Raw genomic sequence first — 22,311 nt, 5'->3', positions numbered from 1 at the left:
GGAGATTTTACAAGCTAAAGTGGCGCTGGTTTAAAATACTGCTTTTGTCTCAGAAGGAGAAAAAAATCATATCACTGGTGATCCATGGCCACAGAACACAGATGAGCCGTGGAGCTGGGCTTGCAGCTAAGTCAGGAAAACAAAAAAAATGCAGAGAAACTTCTATGACTGGTGGAAGTGCAGATTGTTAGTATTTATGTTACCTGAAAAACCACAACCCCATTCTGCTTCCCATTGAATAGGCACATTAGTTAGGAATATGGCTAATTTGACAGAACATAGACACAAAAGCTGAAGTGTAAGGTGGAGTTGTCTGGAAAGGACTCATCCTACAAGAAAAATGATCAGGATAATGTCTGGCAGATGACTTCTTGGTTCTACTTTTCACCTAGGTTTTCTAAGAAAAGGAGGCTTAAGTCAAGTGTCTGTTACTGCCTGAATATGTGCACCTGCTGGTTTGTCTGTCATCTGTCCTTCCTTCTCAGGAACATGTTGGCCAATTTCAACCAAACCAGAGCGCAAAAGTAATGTCAAAGATACTCCCTTCCCACAGACTGAATCAGTGAGGAATGTGAGTAAAGATGCTAGAATCATAGAATGGTTTGTGTTGGAAGGGACCTTAAAGATCATCTAGTTCCAAGCCCCTGCCATGGGCAGGGACACCTTCCACCTATACCAGGTTGCTCAGAGCCCTGTCCAAAAGATAGTGTTAAGGGCCCTAGAGGAGACGGAGGTTTGTTTGTGGCACCGTATCAGCCCTTATTACGCACCAGGGAAGCTTCGCGGGACAAAAACCCAGACCCCACAAGTCACCTGGATGCACCTGTGGTTTCTTCGGACACCCTGCCGAGGAGGTCGCACCTAGAGAGGGCGGGACGTTTCCGTGGCAGACGGCGGGGCGAGAGCTGGTGCCCACACTGCCGGGGGGCACAGAGCCGGGGCCTCGCCCCCTCCCATACCCGACGTGTCACCTATCCCCGCGGGCGGCAGCGGAGCCCTCCACGCGGGGAGCTCCGCGCCTCGGCCGCCCCAGCGGCAGTCCACCAGGACCGGGGGCGGTGCAGGCAGCGGGCAGGGCCCCCTCCTGCGGAAGGACCGCACCGCCCCCACCGCTCCGCGCTGCCCGCAGGTGGCGCTGCCGGCGCCCGCTCTCCGACCCACCGCCGCCGCTGCCGCCGCGCCGGCTGGGCTAGCGCAGCCCTCCGGCGCCGGCAGCAGCCCCTGGGCCCTCCCGCGGCTGCCCCCGAGGGGCCGCGCCTCCCCCGCCCGCCCGCCGCACCCCGCGCCGCGCCTCCACCCCCCTATCCACAGACACGCAGACAAGCGCGGCTCCGCCGCGGCCGTCTGGTCGCCCTCCGCACTACCCCTTCCCGCTCTCGCTGCGAGCGGTGCGAAGCGGCCCGGAGCCGAGCTCCGCAGCCGGCGGGTGCCGCTGCCCCGGCGTGCCCGTTTGTGCGGCGGCGGAGGGGCGCGGGAAGTGGGCGAGTGGCGTGGGGAATGGAGACGCCCGACAGCATCCCCGGGGCCGTGTGACAGCAGCGGCGCTCACACGCGCGCACGCACCCGCCGGCCCGGAGCCGGAGCCGGTGCAGAACCGGGCAGCACCGCCCTGCCCTGTCCCACGGGGAGCCGGCATGGAGTGAGAGCAGCGTGTGGCCGCCAGGTAAGGAGGGAAGGGTTACCCGAAGGGTGGCGGAGAAGGTGCGGGATCGGGGCTTGCGTTTTGGTGTCTTTACCCTTACGGCTCGTTGCCGCCACGTTTTTTCAGCTCTATCCCCCCCCCCTTTCCCCGAAAAACCCTTCTTCAAGCCCCCTGGCAGCCACAGCGGCCGTTCCGGGGGATACGGGGCGCGTTACTTATGTAACCGAGGGGCTAGCAGCCTCTGCCGCTTTCCGCTGGGCAAGCGCCGAGGGGGAGTCGCGGCCGATGGGGACACAAAGAGTGCCCGGGCTGGCCCCGGAGCGGCCCTTTCCAGTTGCCGTCGCGGGAACCTCGCGCCTGGGAGCCCCGGCCACACGCCCTCGAGCAGAGCGCTGCGGCCGTGACGGGGCCGAGGCTGCGCCGGGCTCTTCGCGCCTCGGGGCTCAACAGCGGGGACCGGCGGGCGGGGGAAACCAGGGACGACGTCCCGCTTGGCCGCCCCCTCCCCAGCGGCGCTCCAGCGGCAGTGCCGAAGCCGGGAAGAACTTCAAAGCGGGGTTCGGGGGAAGATGCTCTTTTGGCTGCTTCCGTCTCACTCCTCCTCTGGGAGGGCAGCATGGGGCTGCTGCTCTGCGGGGAGTTAGGGTCTCGCTGGGCTGAGGGCTGCCGGGGCCTGGCTGAGGGGAGCCTGGGCTAGGCTGAGGGATCAGTGCGGTCCCGGCCCCGCTGGGTAGGCAGGGAGAGGAGAGCCTCCGCCGGGGGCAGCGGGAGCGGAGGGGCGGGGGGATGTTCACGAAGGGGTGCCCGTCTCCTCTTGATCGGAGGGAGAGCGAGCTCCGTATCACCATGGCGACCTGAGGGAGGAAAGAGCTAAATAAATAAATAAGTAGGAGATAACTCCCCCCTTCCCTGCCCCCTTCGCTGCCCCTTCCCGGCCAGGTCCGGTCCCAAAGGTAGGGAGCAAGGCACCACAGGCAAAACTTTCCTCTCGCGGTAAAAGGGGGCGGCGAAGGACCGGGGGGACCGAGGTGGGGAAGGGGCGGCTCCAGCCGGCTCAGCGAGCCGCGGTTGCGGGGAGCCAGGTGCCCCCGAGTCGCCGTGCCTGGAGCCTCTTCTCCGGTCGCGGCGGGCGGAGGAAGCTGCTTCGGGACGAGCTCCTCACGACTGCTCCCCGCTGTGCCCGCCATGCCCCCAGCCGCCCGCTGCCCGCTCTCCGGCCCCTCTGCGCACCGCAACGCGCGGGCGCTTTGTTTTCGGCCCTGCTTCAGCACCGCGGACAGCGGTAAGAGGGGCCGGGCAGCGCTGGGGATCGCTGGGCCCGGCGGCGGGCGGGGAGCCGGCGGGGGGTTCGGGTTGGGGCTCTGCGCTGGGAGGACCGAGAGGACCCCCCGCCGGTGTCCCCGTGCCAGAAGCGGCTGCCTTTCTCTGTTAGAGCCCGCCCGGAACACGGTGCTGCTTCCCACTGGGTGCCGGCAGCCAGAGGAAGCCTCACCTCGGGCCACTAAACTTTCCTGAGCCAAATGCATGCAGGAGCTGAGAGCAAACATGTTAACAAATGGCATCTTTCACATGAACTTGCTCGAGGTTGCTTCTCATGACTCTTTCGCAGGGGTTCTCTGTAACCTGTTATGGCTAACTGGTTCCCCAACAGGACTGTTCACATGCACAACATTCATAAAATGAGTCCTGAAAAAATTGAAAAATATGTGTTCTCAATTTGTTTTCCTTAGGAAAACTTGTTGAGAAATTACACTTGAAGAAATTGCGCTCTTAGCTTAGGAAGCCATCCCACTGCTGAGGTGTGTGATTACACAGGTGGAGTTTGTACTGGTCAGACAGGCGCAATCAACTAATCATTAAAACACCTCCTGTTAAAGAACTGTTCTCCTCAGACATTTGGTGACCAGTTTAAAGAACTACACGAAGTGGGGGAAAAAAGTATTCAGGTTAGTGATAATTCACCAAAAGCCAAAGCACTGATAGATTGTAAATTATTGGCTTGGTTTTCCTATACATATCTCATGCTAGTAGTTACATATGCAATTATTGCTTCAGACTACCAAAAAAAAAAATCGAGAAAAGCAAACAGCATAATGAATAATATTCACTCGGGAAGATAGAGATGGATTAGTAACTTTTATGTGTTCACTGTGTCAGGATGTTCTTTTTTCATTAAGCAAACCAGATTTATTTAATCTTGCCTCAGTCCTGATTGATAGGCACTAAACTATAGGTACATGTAGAATTATTGGGTTTTGAGTCCAAATCCCCAGCCTCTTCAGGTTAGGCTTTAACTATAAGCTGTCAAATCACACCAGCTACTGGGTTCCTTCTTTGTCATGGATTGTCTGTTTCAAGTAAGTCCTACCTTAGCAGCGGCAACCACATTGGTGAGTCCTATTCAAGCATGGAAGTTTGTCAGGCTATGTACTTACGCAGGGACTCCAAGCAAATTCATCTCTATTGATGAATAGAATTGATAAGAAGTTGAAGTCTTTTTAACTATAGATGCACATTTTGCCCTAACTACACTTTTTGACAAGCCGAGTGAACTAATGAGTTAAGCCTTTATGGAAATGGGGACCTGAATTTCTCAGTGACAGGCCTCACATTTGCAGACCTATCTATCTCATAGGTAGTATGGAAATAAAGGACAAAACTGTAAGTATGGGCTTGGGAACTCATTACTTTCCTGTGGGAAAATGAGAAGTAATAGAATACAACTCTTCAGGCATTTACTAGATCATTTGTAATACTTGAAAGTATTGATTGTGTTATATAAGGCAATACTCCTGAAGTGTCAGAATAAATTTATCAGATAACTACAAAATGATTTTGCTTTATAAGCAACATAAGAAAAAAATTAGTTATAGCAAAATCAACAGAAAATCCCAGAACCACAACCTTAATCAGTTTAATAGAAGGCAGAATTTTTTGTGGACTTTCTGCCAGTGCATTGACACCACATTCAATATGAGCTTCCCAAGATACATAATTTCACTGCAGAAAACACTTATTTTTCATAAGCATATTATTTGTAGCCTTGTCTTATATTCATTTTATTGAGACATGGTGTTTTGGAAGAAAAACAAGATCTCTCCTTTAAACTATGCAAGAGAAATAGAATTTCATTTATATTTTCATAAAATATCCATCACAAGGGATTTATTCAAATATTTCACAGATATAAGCTTTATGTTGTTTCTTCACCTTTAAATACTAGGAACTCTGGACACTGTTGGTGTAAGGTTACTGGGTTTATCATGATCTTCTCTTGGTATTTTCACATATACAAGCAGATTTTTATTTAGGAGTTGTTTGTATGCTTCTATAAAAGTAAGAAGTAAAAGAATTCATATTAGTATTCTCCCACATTAACTATGTCTTAAGTAATAAGGTTGAAGCATAATACAGAACACTTTTTATATATATATATATTTATTTTCATTGTTGTTAAAAGCTTGGGAGCTCTGTTCAGTGTTTTCATCATCTGCTTGCTACAGAATGGTGCTTTTTAATTGTGACAATTAAACACTGGCAGTTTTAAAAAAGAGATATGGTTTAGGTTAATGTATTTGTTACATTTATGTGGATGTACAATTTTTATAGGTGAATGCAGTTTGATATTAGAGAACAATAATCCTAGTATATTAAGTATCAATATTTAAATATTGATCATGCAGAAAGAGACTGATGTTTCTTAAACAATGAATGCTAAATTTACCAAACAGTAAACCTAAGAAAAAGAGTTTTAATATCATTCCCACTTGATAGTAAATTCCTGGAAGATTTTTTTTTTTATTTTATTTTTTTCCCCAAAAACTGTGCATCAGATGCTTTCCTGGAATGCTATTGATATTGGAAATGCAATTTTACTATATGTGTGTTTTGAATAGCTGGAATAAAAGTATCAAACAGTAGAAGATCTCTAACTCCACTTTTGCACACACCTCTGCAATTTTGAATTATGCCCAAGGATGCTGGCTGTCATGGAAGTTTGAAGCCTTCTAATGGAGCAGTGTTGTGGAGTCTCTGTCAAAAGAACAGCGCACAGCAGGCCACCCCAGCCCAGCATACCGCAGGAGGTGAATGGGAGCAGTCTTGTCAGTGTAGGGTGGGGGCTGAAGGAGGAAAACTTCTGTAGTCAAAGGTCATGTGCTGAGACTAGAATTTTTCAGTCATATACATTAGTATGGCAGCTGCAAAGGCGATGTGCTGCAGGCATGAATCATGACCATAAGGAGGCTTGGAGCACCATCCTCATTTAACTCATCACCCATGGCCTGCCTGGCAGAATACCACACAGGGACAAGGAAATATGACAGCTAAGGAAATATATCTTGTTTACATTTTAAGGCCTCATTAAAATTTATTTTTGCTAGCTAGTAACATGCAGTCTATTCACAAGCTTTTACATATGACCAGCAGAACATCCTGTCTTCAGATACAGGACAAAAAAGGAATAAATTTTAAATTTCTTAAAAGAAAATTTCTACCAGCAGTTCATGCAAATGGACCCTCAGAATCACACAATGCCGAGTAATATCAGTGAAAATCTGAATGAGTGCAAGGACTGTACACAGTCCTGACTGCAGAACCCCCAGTTCATGCCATGAGATTGCTGAAGAAGCTCTAACACAAATGAACAGAGCCACTAGCAGAAGTTTGCTCCACAGTATTGGTAAATTGAAATTTGGATCAAAAAAATTTCTAAAAGCCCATTGATTCCCTGCTGCTATTTGCCAGGTACAACTTTGGGTCAGACATTAGTGGTAGACCCAGGTTTGAGGTACAGTATGATATTCCTGATATAAGCATCCACAAGACTAGAAATCATACTATTACTGTAGGTCTAACTGACAATAAGATCAGAAATGCCCTCAGAATACTCATTGCCCTGTCGTAATAAATATCACCTTACTATTAGAAAATAAAAGACTCATTCTATCAGGCTTGCATTACCGCAAAATGAATGCAAGTATATGGCTGGAAATGTAAATTCACAATATACACCATTCTTTGGTTTCATATTATTTTCTTCCAAGAAACATTTACTTCCTTGTAAAATGGAAAATTATATAGTATACCCAAGGGCAGAACTAGCCTTGCAGTCAGAAAACTCTAACATTTTCACGCATAGCTTGCAATTCACAGGAGTAAATTACAATTCCACAGAGATTTAAGTTTTTTAAAGCATTTGCATTAATAGCACTGTAAGTATTAGTGCAGACAGTGAAGTCTCATTCAAATATTTAAGCCAGAGAGCCTGCTATTAATCCGTGCTGCTGATGACCTACCTACCCTTTCTGTCATGTGCATAGTGAGTGGTTCATACTGAGAGACCTCAGCTTCAGAATTTGGCATGTACGTGGACATCCAAGCCTAGAAAAGTCTCCCAAACAGAGGAAGTATCTGACTCATTCTAACACACAGACTTCAGGAGCTGGCACAAATGTAGATGTGATCTTTGCTGTTTGGCCTTGAGGCAGTGCCACCTGACCCTCAAATGCCCCATGGGTAAAGTCAGTGGTTGGTGACAGTATGGGTGAGAAGAGGTGCTTTAGCACAAGCTTGGATATGGTTCTATATCCCATCACAGGCCTGCAGAAACAGCCTTAATCTTGGCTTTAGTTGCACTTCATACCCTTTGACCTGACTATGTTGGATCTTTAAGTTCAACCATGCCTTTAGAAAAAGAAGTCCTAGTACTAATTGCTACTGTCACAGCAGCAACAGTATTTCATGGGCAAATAAGCACTAAAGATCATAGGTTTATACAGCTGTTCTGTATTACTCCACATTCATTTAATCTACATAGACTGCTGTAGCCTGACCTGAAGAAGCCATCAGGCACAGGATTTGTTGGGAGTCGCTGGAGCAGAATGCTGGGGCTTGTTTTCTGATGAAAGCCAAGTGCTGGCATTTGTGCTGAATTCTCAAAAAAACACTTCTGGATAAGAAAACAATATCGTGCAGGTCGAAAGGGTGAAACAGGAGGCTGAAAGAACAAAGAAGATGAGAGTGATACTGCCTGAGACCATAGTTAATTCAATGCTCTAATCAGCTGTGTTCTGCAGTGCTTTATCACAAGCATCCCTGCATTAGGCTCACCAGTTCAGAGCACTTCACAGCATTGCAGGAAATCCTCTGCTTTTTGATTCTCATTTTAAAAAATAATCTCATTGTGTCTTGACAATACAGGCAACTTTGTCAGTGAAAGCAAAGGAGAAATTATCATGTAATTTAGTACTTATCATAATCAAGAGCAGGGGCTCATTAGAACAACAAGCAATTGCCAAATTATTCCTCAAAGTATTAATTTGAAGAATGAGAAAATAATATTTCCTACCTTCCTGTTTTTCTCCCCTGCCTTGACACACAGAGTCTGCAGTTTCTATCAGCTTGTCAGATCAATTTCCCATTACTGAAAAGAACCATTTATGCTAAATGATTGTTATTAAGAACCTTCTTCTTCCAGCTCAATAGCTGTCTGGACATGGAAAGGTAATTCCCCATTGACTTCCATAGGTCCAGATTTTCACAGAAAGATCTTCAACAGGCAATGCCTGCTTTGGAAGTATAACCTCCCTGGAGTCCCTATATCATCAGTGAAAAGATAAAGGGCAACTCTAAAGAGCAACTTTAGTCCACCAAAGATCTCAATAGGCCTCTAGAGATGTCAAAATTTGGTGCCTGAAGTTTCAGGGGATGCATCTCAAGTAATTAAATCAATGTGGCAATTTACAGATGCAAAAGGTGTGGGAGATGAATCTCTGTCTTCAGAGCTCCCACACATAACTGTACCCACTAAACTTCTTCATTTGCATGGCCCTACATCACTGTCTTCCTGGCTAGGTTATAAAAATATCAAGATTATGTAGAAGCCAGGATTATTTTTTTCTCCTATTGTTTCTGATACTCTCCGGCTACAACATAGGAGTAGCTCAGTGCTTCCTGGTCTCAGAGGTGGCCTTAGACTGTCAGGGCTGGAACCAATAGCAGGAGCAGGGAGAACATAGTTATGCAAGGAAATGGAAGGAAACCTTTTTTAATAATTAAAAACAGTGGCTATTTAAGGATACCAAGATTGCTATCAATTGCAATGAACTCTGAACCATGACCTCTGTGTTGATGCAGAAGGGAAAGGAGGTTGAGCTGGGAGGAAAGTAAAGGAAACTGTGCCAGTTTTGGTACAGTCCTAGTGCTGTAGTCTCCTTGGTATGCTGCTGGCTTTTTCTGGTACAAATGCAGGAAAGTATATCAGTTAGATGGGAAATAAAAAAAATGCCTCATTTAATTCTTTACCGAATTGGAACAGGGATTATCAAATCTTCACCCACCATCATTTTTACAGGGGAGGAAGAGAAAGGAGGCTATTGGATCGCAGCCCATTAGCACTAACCAGTGTGGTGTGTATATCAAACAGAGGCTGTCTTATAAAATGCAGTGTATCTCCAGTAATCTTGCAATCCCTGGCTGTTGTGAATTAATGTATAAGAATTCTAACACTTCAGGTAGTTAATCATGTTAAATAAACTAGATACATGTTTATCTCAGCCAAGTATCCTGCAGGGATATGAACAATCTTTATGAAGCTGCTGTATTCCATCTATTAGGCATAATTACATTAAAGCATAAAGTGCATCAGAAGTCTTTCAGGATTACAAACAAGGCAATGTTAATTTACTTTCCAGAAATATACCAAAGTTACCATTGAATCAGAAAGGAAAACAATTAAACAGAAGATCATGGTTACTAAGAAAATGTTCCAACAGTATCTGCAGTATTCTAGTGATGGTGACTGTAATTATGTGTAGGATATTTACAATATGATTTTGTGGTAGTTGTTGGTAAGTGTTGACTTTGCACTTGTGAGTGCCATGCAGTGTGTGAGAACACAGCTCTCATGTGACTGTTTTCCAGGCATTCATTACTATTACTTTGTTCTCTAAAACTGGACTTGAACTTTTAAGATGTGACCACAAACCATCCCAGTGCCAGATTCTGGTCTGAGTTCTTCATTGCTAGTCAGAGATTGCAAAGCTATGTAAAAATTTAAGATGGCCAAAATTTGGAAGAGGTAGGAAGGAGAAGCGTTCAAGAGAGAAGGAATAGACATACAAAAAGGGGAAAGGACAAAGGCCCATAAACACTCCCATATTTGGAACAGTCCATTGCACAGTTCTGGGGCGGCTCACTGAAATGCAGGCTGATTTGCAACATCTGGATGTTGCTGATCACTATTTCCCTTCTCTCTACACCTTGCAACTAGCAAATTCATGGTTTTAATTCGAATCCATCTCTTGCCAGAGCACAGGGCTCAGAAATGTATTTCACAGAAAGCTACAGCAGTTAATACACTAACTTAATACTACCAAAGCCTTTGCCTTCCAGATATAGAAAAATAATTGCTAAGGTATTCTAAACTACTATCCAGAAAAGAAATAGTATCCATTGTGTATAAATGGCAAATATATATTATTGTCACACTGCATTCCAGCAGTGTTTGCTGCAAGAAATAGCTTTGCTCTTTCATGAAGTAAGAGGTAACAACAGCAAATATGAAGCTGATATGTCTCCAACCAGCATTTAAACTAAAATACTTTATGAAGTCGAAGACTTTTTAAAAAACTATGTAAACAGAGAGAAAGAATTAGGAATAAATTCTGGCTTGGACTGTTTGTAAAGCACAGAAGCCATTGCTTGATTGTTATTTTGTTTTTAATTACAGCTGCATGCAGAAGCCAAACTGGTGGGTTTGGGGAGTCACACACAGCTCACATCTTAGAAGAGAATTAAGCTGCTGGCTGGTAGGAAAATCAAGTAGGCCCTTAGAGATGCTGAAAAGAAAAGATGTATGATATTATCATGAGGGGAAATAATAATAACAAAAAAACCCTGGAGGAAGCCTTGCTGGAAATATATAGGCATAGTAAATCCTGCCAAGCTGTAACAGAAATAGAATCACAGAAAATATGTGATCTTATACATGCATTTTAATCAAAGAACATTAAAATCTTTCCATTAACTTCAATGGGTTTCATATCAGATCTTAAATGTAAATTTATTTTAAATAGGCTAGTATATAGGAGATAGAGGTCTGACATACAGCTTCCTTAGTAGATCTCAGGATGACTTCATTACTTAAAACTGTCATCAGAAATCTTTGTATAATCCAGCCTAAACTTTGTTCCTATCTGTGCTACATAATTGCAAGAGTGCAGCCAGCAGATAGAAGGAAAGGGATCAACTAACATATTCTAGAAATGTCTACAAATATTCAAAATCCTTTTCCTTTATGGTGATTTGAAGATGCAGTTTCTCACATTTTGCCATAATGCAAGCACATGGTATATTTTCAACAGAGATGGCTGTGTATCAACCCAAACATTTACCAGGAGTTGGAGCCTGAGTATTTCTGCTTGACCTTTAATAAAGATCATCCTGCTTTAGTTCCAAAGCATGGATTTGTGGGTAAACATTAAAATATCTTTAAAAGCAGATTATTTTAAAATTAATGTCTGTTGCAACCTGCATGGAATGTCAGTCAACAGCGGTCAAGGTGAGCACAGCTGAAATGGTCAAATTGGAAGCATAAAAAATGTCATCTGTTATATTTCCTCACACCAACCAGTGAAATACCATAATCCTTTTTAAAAGTTCACAGTAAAGTCAGATGTATGCTTATTGCTACTTTCCCTTCATTGATTTTTCCATAAACAATAGTGGAGGATCAGACCCGTATCAATTTATGGCAATAAGTCTTACCATTCCATCAGTTTAAAAGTAAAGCAAAAAATGTTTAGATCAGCCATTTATACAGATCACTATGCTGAAGAAGAAACTGAGAGAAAAGAAACTATATTATGCCTGAAAGAGATATGGCTTGTAATCATGCTGGACTAAATCCTGTGTAAAGAGGACCTTTTCAGTTATAAGCAAACATTAGATTAAGGCTAATGAAAAAATATTTTCTTGAACTGTAGGCCCATTAAAATGCCAAATATGTAGGCAAGACTACACCATACAGTTCAAGAGAAAGTAAACCTAAGGAGCTGGGCTGTGCAATTGGGAAAGGTGAGAGCGAACACTGGCAACTGACATGACAAGAAATCTTCATTTTGTTCTTGAAAATAAGGCCTCAGGCAGACCCCTTATGAACAGTAGAGGGAGAAAAATCAGGCTTCTCTTTTTTCAATTACATAAAGAACTTTAACTTTCTACAACAATTAGTTTTCTGGCTTCAGGCTAGCTTTTAATTTCAGTGAAATCTGAAGTTGAGTGAGGTTGGACCCAAAGCATATATCCACAGTTCAGTATAGTTGCAGTTTAAAGACTGGATTTTGTTGATTGGCTTCATAGTCAGTTGAGCATCATTGCTAAAGATGTGCCATAAGGAAAAATTAAAAAAAAAGGAAAAAAAAATAAACACAGAACTCCACCACAAACAAAACAAAACCCAACCCAAAACCCAAAGCTAAACTTCAAATCTTACTCTCCAGTTATAACTGTAATTACCAAAGCCATACTAAATAACCTAGAACTAGCACTTTTACTTAATCCTACACACTGACGTGGGAGGCAAAGAGGAGGAGAACAGTATAGTTCTGATGCAGATAGATAAACATGTATTAACTATTAGTAGGGAGTCCAAAATTAGAACTATTAGAACTAAAAGTTAAAAGAAATGTTTAAAAAGCTACTCTCCCCAAATAAAAGTGTTTATAGAGGTAACTTACCTTTATATTGCCTATGAATATTTCCTCTGTGCCAATAATAAAGGACCTAATCTCCTATGTCCTACCAACTTCCAGGATCATGGTCCATGTAAAAAGACTCTTGTTCAGTGTACGTATAGTTATTACTGTAACTTAACTTCTATCATGGACCTCTAATGAACTCAGAACAAAACCTAATGAACAGTACTGAATATAAGAATTAAAAAATCGTTTCACAGGATTATAGAAAAAATAGATTAGAAGGGACCTCTGGAGGTGTCTAGTCAAACCTCACCAGTGCCAACCAGAAGGGAATAATCCCTTCCATCAACCTGCTTGCTAATTTTATACTAATGCATCCCAGTATATGTTCACCCTTCAATGCCGTAAGGGTACATAGCTGATCCATGTGCAACTTGCCTCCTGTAGAACTCGCAGGTCCTATCCTGCAGTGTTGCTACCAGTGATTTAGTTCCCAGTCTGTACTGATGCATAGCTTGCTCTTTCCCAGGTGCAAGACTCTGCATTTGTCTTTGTTCAACTTCATGAGATTCTTGATAGCCCATTCCTCTTGCTTGTCTAGACCCCTCTGAGGAACATCCTTACCTTCCCTGTGCATCAACTCCTGCAAGCTCCTTCCAGTTTGACGTAATCTGGAGGCTGGCTGACATATCTTCAGTCCTGTTGTCCAGGTCTCTGATGAAGGCGTTAGAGCTGGCCCCAATAGCTATCAGCCCCCAGGGAACACCAGGAACTGTTAGATTTGAAACCATAGACCCTTCAAGTTTAAAGGTCTAGCCAATTTTCCACACCTTCTTTCAGTCTACCCATCCAGTCCATTTGTCCTTGTTTGGCTAGCAGAAGCTATGGTACAGTGTCAGAAGTATTGCTAAAGACTTGCTACTCTCCCCTCATCTACAGACCTAGCCATTTCATTGTAGAAGTCTGTCAGATTGGCCAAGCATGATTTGCCAAGGTATAAATCCAAGCTGACCATTTCTGATCATGTTCTTGTCTTTTGTGTGTCTGCAAATAGCTTTTTTTGAGAGTATTCTCCATAGTTTTCCTAAGGACTGAAGAATGTCTAATCAGACTGTGATTCCCTACATCTACTTTCTTATCTTTCTTAAAAGGAAGGTGAATCATTTTCCTGTTTACAGTCATAGGGGAACTTTGTATGTATTTTGATTTTTAATATTCTTCTGTTTATTATTCTCATTTTTAAATGTCATTATTCCTTCCGCCTCTAGTATCCTTGTCTCTTGCTGCTAACTTGGCTGCTTCTCAGGGTATAACTTGATTTTCTGTGTGAATAGTCTATCATCAGATGATTACTTGGCAACCTTTTTAAAATTTGTATCATATTTCTAGAAGTTTTATTTTTCATTTATAAAGCTTTCTCCTGCAGAAAGTAGCGCAGAAATGGATTTGGAATTTTCCTTTATGAGATGTTACCTATGTAAAATTCCTACCCTTGCTAAATACTTTAGCTATATTCTTTCCGTGTGCATATGTACTGTAATGGTAAGATGCTTAATTTGGAGAAACTTTTAACTCATTTGCAGCAAAACAAAGATAATTTTAAAAATGTTTAATCTATCACTTGGCAAATGTTTGTTGTGTGAGTAGCTTTGCACTCCTGAAGTTCATAGAGCTATCTGGGCATATATAGACTATAGGTGTATAAGAGTTTTGGTTTGGTTGTTTCTGAGTCCTTACCATTAGGTTGTTTTCTTCTGATACTTTCAACTGTATATTTTTTTATGCTAGTCATATGTAAAAGGTAGCTGCTGCTTTTGAAGTGAATGAGAGTTTTCCCACTCCTTTCAGTGGGAATAAATTGAAACCCTTAATTAAATTTTGTCAACCTATATCAATCTTTGTGGAAGAACTTAAGCATAGTGATATTTTCCTCATAGACATAGCCTTGTGGGATAATAATTGAAAATGTGAATCAACTGCTTTGACTATCACAGAATCAGGTTTGTTTTTTTTCTAAGAAAGACAGTCAAATTTGTGATTGAGTTACACTGCTGCAGTAGTGACTTGAATTAAACTACTGCCATTTCAGTCCACTAATAGAAACACAGCAAGAGCATTACAAAGAATTCTGAAACAAATGTACCCCTGCACTGCTTTGCTTTTGATCAAACTCTTTTCTCCAGCTTATTTCTTAACTTCATGAATAAAAATGTGTCTGGATATACCCTAGGCCACCAGAGCTGTTTCAGGTACTGAAATAAACTAAATGCTCATTATTTACTCACCTTCAAGTGGGTGATCTTTCTCTCCCTTCTTTTCCCCACGCTTCTTCTCCTGCTCCTTGTATCTGTAGCAAAAAGCATTTTTTCTTCATTCATTTTGTCAAGGCTGCTGAACAAAGCCTTTTATCCCACTGGTCCTCTGAAAATGTCGGCAGTTACCCTTCACACTTGGAGGGACTTTCCACATACGTCCTGAAGGTGTTCTTTTTTTTCTTCAATGTATATTAATGAGAAAGCTCAGGGGTATAAAGGTATGTCGAAAAGCGGACCAATTATCCTGTTGTGAAGAGTAGGCAAATTTTAATTTGCCCAGATTAGAAGTGCGTCAACTTTATCTCCTAATACATGCCCTCACCAATGCTGAAATGGTTTTCATTTTCCCACTGTAATGATATTTTCTGTCTCCTACTGGAATGACATATTTTGTCCCCAAGAGCATGCAGGGGTGAAGTGCTAAGAAGTGCTAAGAACACTTCAGAGCACTGACCACAAGGAGACAGAGTACTCCATTTTCTAAGCAGAAAGCAATTATAGCCCTTATTAACTTGTACCCCTTCTACAGGCAATGGGACAAGATTAAAGAAAGTCCTTACTAAAAAAAACACAAAACAGAATTTCAGTTTAGGAAACAAAGCAGCAGTGTGAGGACAATGACTGGGAGAGCAATGTTGTAGGGCTCTGTTTATTCTCTGTCAAACTCACCAAAGACTCTGAGTGTTCAGATGACACATATTCAGTTTACAGTAAAATAATGGTTTCTCCTAATTACTATCACTTTGAACTTTTAAGTAGTATCTCAATGTGAAGCTCTCCTGCCTCTAGCAACTCCCACAAAAAGAACATTTCAAGCTTAGCATTGCTACAGTAAATGCAGCACGCAGCATCTTACAGCTCTACATTATTGACAGTGCCATAAAAAGAAGGTATGATGAAAAGAGATGCAGGCCAATGTAACTCCTGATTGGCATGTCATGCATTCTCTCTGGTCTTGGACAGAATGGATCATGCATCAGAAGACAAAAACTCAGAGACCTGCTGAATATAGCAAACCTGTACCAGGCAGAAATTGTATCCCTACAGAGCTAGTTCCTCAGCATAGGTAGGCACAGATACAGGAAGTTGACCCACAGATGAACTAGAGTGTTTTCCCAGTCTTGGTCGGGTTCTTTGCTGACATAGACAATATAGCTACTCTGTACTATGCTGGCTGGCTCTTGGTGCCTTCAGTCTAGTGCCATGAATGGAGAAGATCAGATTCCAAAAGCTTCCAGTGTAATCTCCACATGCTACTGATGATCATACAGCTATGCCTACTTGGGGATTTCTGAATGTCAGAAGAATGCCATGGTCAACTATTGCAAATGGTCAACTACTTTCGCCAAACCAGGGCCACAGGAATCATAGATCTAATACTAAGTATGCATTTATGCATGCTTTTTATCAGGTCACTGAATTAAAACCATGGGCTACAGCAGTTTGTTACATACACACAGAGATGGACATTTTGCTTGGTACAATTATCCTCTAATCCAAATAATCCCTGGTAAAGAACTTCATTCTCTTAGCTGTCACAAACTGAAGTTGTTCACCTTTATAATGAAATTCAGTGCTCCATTCCACTGTCACTTTCCTCATCAAGTAATTCTTGCCTTTCCATGCTGCTGCAGTATTATATAACCAGCCCTGTGCAAAAGCTGGATGCAAACCCAGCTTAAAAGCCAAGCTCAACACAGCACAGCCACGTTCAGTTATCTATTTGGAGAAAGGCACAAACTCTCAGCTGACCAGTTCCCATTACAATGCAACAGTGTTCAAGCATCATAAGTGTGATTCTTCCCTGCCTTGACCTCTGGAGGGTCACAGATATACCTGTGAAAATCAGGATGGGAAGATTTGACAACCACTTTGCAAAAGTGTGAACAGCATACAGAAACAGGTCTCCAAAACTGTGTATTGGCATTATCATCAGTTAAGTAAATCCTTTGTCTCAGTCAGACTAATTCCCGAAGATGCAACATTTGTATGTGCAACATTTGCACATACAGGGCATGATGCACTGGAGAATCAGGTCTGCTCTTGATAAAGGTAGCAAAATTACAATGTAAAAGAAAGGAGTGGTGGGATGGAGAGAGCAGAGAATGATGTTTTAACAGTAAGGTCCAAGAGAACACATTACCTTTCTAAACTCACTAACATTTCAGTGAAGGAGTTTTAGTTTTTCCTTCAGCAAGGGTGTGAATTTCTCCCAGTGTGCCTGAACAGAGATTAAAGAAAACATAAAGGTCAAATATCGGTAGCAATACTGATTACTTTTTCTTAAATCCCACTATTCAAGATGCACATAAGGCCTTAAGCTCCGTTCTGGGCATACAAAGCATGACACAAAATGCAGTGCAGAGACTGAACTGCGGCTGAGCCATTTTCAGATCCAAAAGTTCAATGTGGTGCTGCTCTCTGGAGATTTAGTGCTATCAAGAGACAGAACTTCCTCAGACACAGGCACACCACCATGCTAACACTGCTATACAATGTTTAGAACCTAAGTTACCAATTCTGTACAATGAAATGTCCCACTATTAATTCACCACAGAATTCAGTGTTTCCTTACAACAAAGCAACAGAATTCATCTAGGCAAACAGGTCGGTAAGCCACTACACCAGCAGCTCTAAAGAGCTATTAAACACAAGTTTCAGGATAGAGTTTTAAATATGAGGTGTTGACAAGTATTGCAGTGTACATAACAGAGTGATGAATGCAGGCAGTTCCACAAGAACTATCTTGACTCTGAAATATTTGTCAACCTGCATCACTAAGGATGAGGTCAATTCTTCATCCCAAGCCTTGGAGTACTTTTGCAAGGGCTGTATTTGCCTTTCCAGGAAGGTCAAGAGGGGAAAGATACTCAGCACTGGATATGCCACTTAATAGAATTTCATTAGGCTCATGAAGGAAAATTGTGAGACTGGGCCATAAAATGAAACAATCGTAAACATTTAAACACAGGAAACCTCAAAGATGGAGACAGTAGATGATTGTCTAAATTTTGCAACGAACCAGTAACAGAACAGGAGGAAGAGGAGGGATAAAGTTGGCTACATCCATCTTTGGATACACACAGTTTCCAGCTCCTTAGTAATCATCTGCAGATGATCAGGAGCAGACACATTGTCCTGGTAGGCAGAAAAAAAGAAGTCTATCCCAAATCTATTACAAAAGAACTCAAGAATTCAGAGGATACGTTACTGCTAAGCTGCCTGAGTCTGAACTGACTAACTGAAAAGTTACTCAGGCTTACCTGTACCACTAACCACGCTTCCTACTCCAGACAGTGATACTACCTTGAATGAACAAATAAAAATTATTTAGGAAGCTCAGAAGGCTGGAGCAAAGGACTTAAGGAAACACAGGGAACAGAAGTATCCATAGTAAAATGAGAATATAAGTATATGGTCTTGGCCCATTCTTTTACTGAAGAGCTAAGCTCATAAGAACTAGGGTTCAGGCCCCCCTGCTCACATGGTATAACTGGGATGGAGTGTGGCTTCTTTGACAACAGAATGGTGTTCCATGAGCTAGTGGTAAGAGGAGTGTAACCTCCTGACAAAGAGAAGGAAGACCACCTTATGCTTATAAACTTCCTTCTGGAGCAGGATTTTAGCTGCCTTTGAAGGGATGGATGGCAGAAACTTTTAGGAAAAATACCTTCACTGAAAGGGTTGTCAAGCATTGGAACAGGCTGCCCAGGGAAATGGTTGAGTCACCTTTCCTGGATGCATTTAAAAGACATGTAGATGTGGTGCTCAGGGACATGATTTAGTGGCGGACTTGGTAGTATTAGGTTAACAGTTGGACTCAGTGGTCTTAAACGTCTTTTCTAACCTAAATGACTCTATGATTTTAGGTATGTGTAAACACCAGTGACTTTGACAAGGACCTAAATTCAAAGGCAGGTGTAGGGCTATTTATGAAAAGGTCATAAAAGGGATGAAGTGAATGAATGAGTCTATCCATTGAAGAAGTCTGATTATTTCTCTTTTATTTCCTGTTTTTCTTACATTAGCACAGACATCTTACAAGATGATCAAGATAACAAGTTAATTGTGCAACAGAGACTTAAAGAGGTGGTTCACATAGTAGGTTTGTTCAGTGCTTATCCAGCCATATTATGTATAGAGAGGGACTGACTAGATGCAAGTGTCCAGGTAATGATTGAAGAGGAAAGGAACAAGGTGCTAATACTCTGGGGATTTAAAATAGGTCACTGAACTAGAAGGATCAGTAGATGAGTTCTTTTGTGGGTAATTAGAAGAATCACATGGATTGCAGGAGCTGTTGGTCATAGGGATTTGGGGGATTTTTGTAGAAAACTGCAGCAGTTAAGGAAAGCTGTCCTTCAGAGAAAGGGCACACACCCACATAGGCGCACACACACACACAGAGGAATCCAGATGAATTATAAGAAATGTGGTAAGAGATCAGCTGAGCTAGCTTGTGAATTTCACATTGACTTTACAAGAAGGAAGTACACACAAACTATGTCATAGCATTGAGAATAACTGCTGAAGGAAATAGGGGCTGACTCTGGAAGCCAAGAAAAAAAAGAAATTCAGCTTGCAAGAGGCATCAGTGATAGCAAGAAATTAGTCTATAAATAGATTAGTAGAGCTGGGAGAATCTTGGCCTGCTTCTCAACAGGAAGGAAAGCTACAGATGATACTCAGTAGAATAAAGAGTATTTTACATGTTTTCTTGCATCAGCTTTCACTGGAAAGGCCTGTGGTGTGCAAGGGACTAGTACTGTTCAAATCAAAAAGGAAGATCTTACCTTCTAACTGGAAAAGTACAGGCTACAGTGTATATAAAGCTAGATGTTTTCAAATCAGTTAAACATGACGAATGCATTAAAGGACTGTCTGAGACAACATCAAAGCTACCTTGTGGAAATGAGAAAAATTCTAGCAGACTGGAAAGAGTAAGTGTGGTGCCTGTCTTTAACAAGAAGGATGTTTGCCAGAAAAAGGAAGAGAAACTGGTGAATTATGGACCACTCACCTTAACGTAAGCTCTTTAAAAAATAAAAACTTTAGGCACCAGAAAATGTAAGCTGAGAGCTGCCAAAATGGTCTTATCAACAGCACATTGCATCAAGCTAGTCTAATTTCATTCCACTGTAGATTAGCATAGGCTACAAAAGAAGATGAGAAGGTCATATAATTTGATTTTATTAAGACATTATAACATCTGCCACAGTATTCTAATAAGGAAGCAGTGAAACTTGGTCTAGAAGAAATTACCTGCTCATGGTTACAAAACTGATTGTAAAAGTGTGCCAGAGGAGAGTTATCAGTGGTTCACTGACAGTATGGAAGGATGCATCAAGTTGGGTCTGTAGCATGTCCAATTTTATCTTAAACTCATTGATGCTCTGAATCAGAGAATTAACTGCACTTGAATGCAAGTATTTTAGAAGATAAGGTTAGCATTTGAAATGATCTTGGCAAAGCGAAGAAAAGATCTGAAGGACCAGATTCAAATTCAATAGCAACACAGGCAGTTCTCCTAAACCAAGAATAATTGGCTGCAAAAACAAAAGACTGGAAAAAACCAAAGAACAACCTTTCAAAATATGCTAGATCTTGCATATTCCATCCTGAAACATCTGATTCTCTCTTACTCTAGGGAGTCAGGCTCAAGAGAAGCAGTGCATTCTGCTCCTGAGAGCAAGGATCTAACAGCTATGTTTGATCACGCCTGATGACTTTTTACATTCTTTCTTATGCTTTGCTTCCACAGAGTCTCTGCTTCAAATGGCTTCAAAGTTGTTTTACATTGCTTCTAGCCAAATGTTTCTTCAAGGTGTTCAGCACTGCAGAAATGTAGGACAGCTGTTTTATCAGGTTGCTGTAAATTACAACAGGCTGGTTGTGTCTGCCAGAAGCATCCTGTCCTGTGAGTGGATGTTGAGAAAGAATGAAGCATGCTTGGCTGCCTCACTGAGACATTTGGCAGAGGAGGAGGTGAGAGGAGGCCTTTACCAAGAAAGGCTCCAGAACACCGAGTGAGTCACCCTGGACTCAGGACCCCATGAACGGCTATGGCTGGGGAGGACCCCTGATGCCAGGCCTAAAATGTCATTGACTTGAAGATGGTAAAACATGTGGTATGCATCGAACAGGCTGGGAAAAGCATCACTACCTATTCCGATATCAGAAGCATGTTCTGATAAAGAGGATAATAAAAAAATCCGTGTCCTTTTCAGTCAAGCGTATTGAAGCAACTGAATGTTCTTTTCTCATTTTTGGGTGGCAATCACAAAAAACAGATGTTACACTATTATTTTTTTGTCACTGGCATCTAGCCCCCTGGCAAGATTAAAACAACTGTTGGCATCTTTGGAGCAGCTGGGCAGCAGAGCTGCTTCCTTTACTTACACAATACCATTCTGAATAACCTTTAAGCCTAAGATTTTGTTGCTTTTTAATCCATGTTTTGGCAGTGTTCTCTTCCACTCCCCCTGTTTAAATGTGGCATTCCCCAATCCTTACAGAACCTTACACCATAAACTTTGATGAAAAATAGTTGAAAAATCTGTAACATCTATGACATCCATTTAAATTCCACTGCAAGGAGGAAGTTTATCATTGCGGTTTAACTTCTTAATGTCTTTTTGAATTCATGCTTCATCAGTAAAGCAGGATAAACAGACTTCAGTATGGTGTCATATGTTTCACCTGGGTGTCTAACATAAACACATAATTTTACATAAAATGTTGAATACTTCTAACATTAGACATATGATTTAAAAATTAAAATGGCAGTCACTGACAAAAAATCATTTGAAGAATGAGTACTATTAATTCCAGCATTGATAGGTGGAATAAGAAAAATTATTTCTTATAGATTTGCAGTTCTTTTGCTAGAAGCAAAAAGCTCCTAGCTCCTATCTAAGATGTCTAGGAGCCCCAGACATATTCTGGGGAAAAATAAATAAAAAAAAAAAAATCAACCAAAAATTATTTTGCACACGGTCAAGTGTACAAAATTAGGAATGTCTCACTGGTACAATATAAAAAAGTAGAAATACTATACACTTGGTTTGACATCAGACATAACTTTTCCTCTGGTTTAGTTACTTGTCATTAGGAAAGAAAATATTAGTCCAAAAGAAAACAATCTGCAGCTTATCACTTCTACAGTCTACACTCTAAGTTGTAAGATCACACAATAAAATACTAGACATTGCTATATAATGTAAATCCTAAAGGTGGGTGTTCCAGCAGTAAAATGGGAGATATACTTAGTAACTAGAAAAGAGAATCATGATTCAAGGGAGAAGGGGAAAAGCTAAATGGAACCGTGTTTCAACACTCTGATCGTTTTAATGGTTTTTATCATAATGTTTGTAGAAAGACTGCGTTTGTTCAGATGTTACCTCTTAAAAGTGTTTTTCTGTGAAGTTGGGAAATAGATTGATAACTTTCAACTAAATGGCATCTTATGTAGCCAGCACTGTAAGAATTTTATTTTTCCCCATTAAGTTAAAAACTGAAAAAAAAAATGTAAAAGATTCTTAAGTGAACTGAGTTTCCAATTACATTGATGTAATAGGTTGCCACCGATGTGCTAGTTTGCCAGAACCAATGGGATACTCATAATATATTAAAAGCAATTATATATGACTTAGAA

At 41.9% G+C, this 22,311-nt stretch overlaps 1 protein-coding gene across 2 annotated transcripts in view; it reads left to right on the top strand.

Annotated features, from left to right (window-relative positions):
- The first annotated feature begins 1,290 nt into the window (after positions 1 to 1,290).
- KCNJ6 (potassium inwardly rectifying channel subfamily J member 6) overlaps positions 1,291 to 22,311 on the top strand; it is a 168,126-nt gene continuing 147,105 nt past the window's right edge. Inside the window, exon 1 of one of the 2 annotated variants that reach the window (XM_030477126.1) lies at positions 1,291 to 1,663. The gene's annotated coding sequence lies outside the window, so the exon portion shown is untranslated. The remainder of the gene's footprint in view (positions 1,664 to 22,311) is intronic. The other variant, XM_030477127.1, reaches the window with a different exon arrangement.

This window comes from Strigops habroptila, chromosome 2, assembly GCF_004027225.2.
Source record: "Strigops habroptila isolate Jane chromosome 2, bStrHab1.2.pri, whole genome shotgun sequence".
Classification (NCBI taxonomy): Eukaryota; Metazoa; Chordata; class Aves; order Psittaciformes; family Psittacidae; genus Strigops; species Strigops habroptila.
The sequence above is the reverse complement of the archived record's forward strand: the minus strand, read 5'-3'. Positions and strand labels throughout refer to the sequence as shown.